The sequence below is a fragment of the Balaenoptera borealis genome (genome assembly GCF_965194805.1).
Source record: "Balaenoptera borealis genome assembly, chromosome: 6".
In the NCBI taxonomy this organism is placed as follows: domain Eukaryota; kingdom Metazoa; phylum Chordata; class Mammalia; order Artiodactyla; family Balaenopteridae; genus Balaenoptera; species Balaenoptera borealis.
This window is the reverse complement of record NC_138863.1, coordinates 74,051,516-74,056,242: the sequence shown is the minus strand read 5'-3', so window position 1 is coordinate 74,056,242 and position 4,727 is coordinate 74,051,516. Positions and strand designations below refer to the sequence as shown.

General features: G+C 37.6%; 1 pseudogene across 1 annotated transcript; it reads right to left on the bottom strand.

Moving 5' to 3' along the window:
• Positions 1 to 1,991: 1,991 nt before the first annotated feature.
• Positions 1,992 to 4,327, bottom strand: LOC309630946 (hsc70-interacting protein pseudogene; annotated as a pseudogene). The gene has a single exon. The product of its transcript is annotated as a hsc70-interacting protein pseudogene (transcript).
• Between the last annotated feature and the right edge of the window lie 400 nt (positions 4,328 to 4,727).

The window sequence follows — 4,727 nt, the reverse complement described above, 5'->3', positions numbered from 1 at the left end:
TTACATGAAAGTGTTTCATTTTTGAAAGATATTTTCTCTGGGTATAGAAGTTTAGATTGACACTTTCCCCCAGAACTTAAATATGTTGTTATATTGTTTTCTCAATTTCATAGGTTTTGATGAAAAACTTGCTGTAATTTTTATCTTTGTTTCTCTTTACATAATCACTTTTTTCTCTGGGTAATGGTTTCCCCTTTATCACTGTTTTTTTTAAGCAATTTGATTATGATGTGCTGTGGTTTTCCTTATACTTGTCCTGCTTGGGGATCATCAAGCTTCTTATGTCTCGGTTTATAGTCTTCTTCACATTTGGAAAAATGTTTGACCATTACATAGTCACATGTCTCTGCCCCCACCCCTACCCCCTTGTTTTTGGTTTTTGGTTTTTTGTTTTCTCTCTTCCTGGGATTCCAATCACATGTATGTCATGTTAGACCCTTGTTGTTGTTGTTCTTCTTCTTCTTCTTGTCTTCTTCCTCTCTATGCTTCATTTTGGAGAATTTATATTGCATTTTCTTTAAGTCCACTATATTTTCTTTTTTTTTTTTTCTCCAGTTTCTAATCTGCCATTAATTCTATCCAGCAAAGTTTTTATTTTAGATGTTATAGTTTTCTTTCTTCTTTTTTTTTAGCAGAAAAACGTCCTTTACTTTTCCTTCTTGTAGCATTATTGGCACAAGAAAAGAACATGTCTGGTTTAGAAATGATGTTAAGTTTCTACAGAAATGAAGATGTACTTTGTATTTGTATTAACTTAAAAGTATAAAAAGCACAGGATACATTTTCAGACCAGTTTTACTTTTACCCACTTATGGTAATATGTGCAGTGTTAGAATGTACTTAGGTAATGTGTAAATCAAATGAAAAATCCAGAAGCAGCTGGTTCTGAATTACAGCACACACTGGAAATTTTGAGAAAGGAGAATGCATATTAACAAAAAGAACACCAGCAAGCTCAAACTCAAGTTTATATGCTGAGTATTTTTAAAGGGTTTAAAAAGCATGCTCAATCAGCATACAGCTTTTTCTCACTTAACAGATGCATTTCTATCTGCTTGTGTACAGCAAAGGGTAAAAACTTGAATCAACTTACTTATGATTTCAGAGATGTATTCCATGGAATTTATTTCACTGCTCCTACCATTGATTCTTCAAATAAGCAAAGTACAGAGGGTCTCATCCCTTGAAATTGCTTTTAAACTAGCACTTTATATTGAAAGATAATAAGTAGAAACCTAGCAATTCCTGGTACAGTGCCTGGACTTAGCCTCATTTAATATAAGAATTGGATGTACAACAGAAAATTTATCATTTTCTTTATCCTTGGAGGAGAGGGAAAGAATAAGGAGAGGTGGGGACATGGCTGCAGTATTTAAGAGTTGAATGGAACAATGCATCTTTCACAATGCTGACAACTCCACAACAAAGAACCACCATGAATCTCATCAATTTCTTTAGTTCATGCTGGATTAGGAATTTAGGTTCCCCTCTTTGTGTATCAATTAATTCAAACTTTTCCAAAAATTAATACTATGAGATAAACTCTAACTGCAATAGGTATTTCCTAAGTAGGAGACCAAACACCAAAGGGAATCCCTTCTTCCAACATCTATTGGTATGTTAAGATTTCACCAAAGAGGAAATCTAACACTTAAATATGAAGTCTCTTGGCCAAGTAAGAAACTACAGCTATTATGGGTATTACCCTACATAGCCACTATTTGTATTACATATTAAATTAAACCCATCATTAAATATGCTTGTATAATTATACTGTGAATGATGATAGCAGTGATGATGCTAGTGAAAAAGGACCAAGAAGACTAAGAGGGAAAAAATGTGAAAACAAGTAGAAAGCAGACAAAGAGTTGGGCATTTTCTGATCTGAAAAGAACATTTTAAACATAGAAATACAAAAAGAAAAGTATTTCCTTATTTCCCCTATGTGGAAATATGAAACATTTATTTTAGATATCAGACAAGAACAGAGCTAAATAATCCAATTTTACTGCAGCAGTATAAAAATCATCCCTTCACCACAGTGTAAGATTTAAATGCATCTGCACAAGGGTACACATTATATAAAATGTAGTTAAGATTACTGCAGCCCTGACAAGTATTTCCAGTCCCTAACCCAGGTCCTACTGCAATACTGGTGGTCCCAATAGTTTCATGGAAGTAAATCATTAAAAATAATAATAATAAAGCAATTAAAAAGACAAATCAAAATGCCTCAGTGACCATATATCCATCTCAAATTTTATTTAAATGTTACATTTGCCTCCCACTAATAAATCTTTATTTCACTCAAACTTGAGCAATAAATCTTCCATACTGAAGTATCTTCCTTGCCTAATTAATTCAAAGGAAAAAACCAAAATGATTAGTAAAGAAAAATGTAGGGATTAACACACACTTTTAATTTGTTTTAAATATTTTTAAGGTTTAAAAATTGTTTAAAATTTTAAATTTCTAGTAAGAAAACACTATCTGAATGAGTACCCTAATGGCAAACCACTGTAAAATGTTTCAGCTGCATTTGGGGCAGAGGGGTAGGGATTATCTTCAAAGCACCCCAGCTGTCCTCATGAGAAAGTCAGAGGTACACTGGTTTGTATTGCGACATCCATTAGGTGATCTAAGTTGCTTTTCCTTCAGCAGGGGCTTTATTTGTCAGAAGGGCATTATGCTTGACCTCCAAATTTGGCCGACAATTTACTGATGAGATTCACAACCTTTGGGTTGCTCTGATATTTTGACATACTTGCCGGGTTCTGAGCCACATCCTGGAAGGCCACCATAACTTCTGGATCCTGCATGGCTGCAAGAACCTCTGGATCACTAAGAATTTCATTGAGCCCAGGCATTCCTGCCATTCCAGGCATGCCCCCTCCCATTCCAGGCATTCCTCCAGGAAAATTACCAGGCATTCCGGCAGGAAAGCCACCTGGAAAAGAGCCATACTGAGCTCTTGATTGTCGTCTGGCTTCTTCCTCCCTCTGGGCTCTCTCATGTTCTTCCTGAGCCTTCTTGACCCTTTCTGTTCTTTCTTTGATCTGTCCTCTCTTTGCGTTTCCGCTCTTACTTTCTCCTATGTTCAGCAATTTTCTGGGCCCTTGGTTGAACTTCTTTCAGCATTGCACTAACATCTTCATCATAATCCAGCTTACAGGCAAGGGCAAGATCATGGGCAGCTTCTTCCCAATGGCCCAGAAATCTGTGTGCTTTCCTTCGCTACTTGTATGGCTGAGCAGAATCGGGATTTATTTCAATAGCTCTGTCACAGTCTCGGATGGCAGCATTTGGCTACTGTAATTTGATGAAGACATTTGCTGTCTTGGCATACAAAATGGCCAAACGAGGATTTCGCTTGATGGCATCTGTGAACAAGTCAATGGCTTTCTGTAGTTCACCATCATTTAGGGCATCAGTGGCAGCCACTTTTTTATCATTTGCCTGATCCATCATCTCTTCAGTTATCTCTACATTTTCATCTCCCATTTCTTGAGGGGCATCAGTGTCTGGTTCAATCACACCTTCATTGTCAATTTCTAGATCACTTTCCTCACTTGATGGTTCCTCTGTCTTTATGTTTTCCTCCGCCTTCTTAGTATCTGTTTTTTCTTCCTTGGTGTTTTCTTCCAATTTAGTTTTAGGAGTAGCAGGTGGTATTTTACCCCCCATGCTCTCCACCCACTCCCTCAGGAAGCCCATTTTCTCGGTGTGCAGAACGCTTGGGTCCTGCTTGCACATTTTCACGAAGGCTCGAAGCTCGATCACTTTGTGGGGGTCCATGGTCCGGAGGCAGCGGGCGCAGCGGAGGCTGCGGCCGGATCCCTGGCCCCGGCGCTAGCTTAGTGTGACCGCGTAAGGGGGGCAGGTGCTGTGAGGCAGAACAGACTAGAACCTCCTATAGTTTTCATTTATTGAAGTACCTTTTTGTTTTTTTTTTTAATATCTTCTATTTCCCTCCTCTTTGTATTCATTTTCCTCTGAATTCTCAAGCATAATGATCATAGTTGTCTTAAAGTTTCTGCCTACTAATTCCACATCTCTGTAATTTCTAGATTTGTTACTATAGACTGATTTTCCTCCTGGTTATTGGTTATATTTCCTCTTCTTTATACATGTGTAGTGATTTTTTTCTCTTTTTTTTGGATTCTGAACATTGTAAATTTTATGTTATTTGAGTGCTGAATTTTGTTGTAGTCCTTCAAAACGTGTTTGTTGAGCTTTGTTCTGGTAATCATTTAGGTTATTGGCAGATAAATTTGATTCTTTCAAGGGTTATTTTTTAAGACTTTATTAAGGCATGTCTAGAGTAGTCTTCACTTGATGGGTAGCTAAGACCACACCTGAGGGTTGAGTCTTCCGTGGTCTCTACTGAATGCTTTTTCTATTTAATAAGGACTTTTTACCCTGGCTATTGTGAACTCAAAATATTTCCAGTGATGTGTGAACTCTGGAGTTGTTCTGCTTGCAGCTCCCTGGCAGTTGTTCTCCCCTAAGAAGCTGTTCTTTGCACACTTGTAGAATTTCACCCTATGAATGTACAGACTGATATTTAGCCAAACGATAAAGGGGACCCTATGAATATTTCCGAAGCCTTTTATCTTTCTCTCTCCATTACTCTTCCCCACATACTCAAGCTCCCTCAGACTCCTTGAACTCGGAATGGTCTCCTCTACCCAGTGAGATTGCTAGAATCTTTGGGGTTCCCTCTTTCT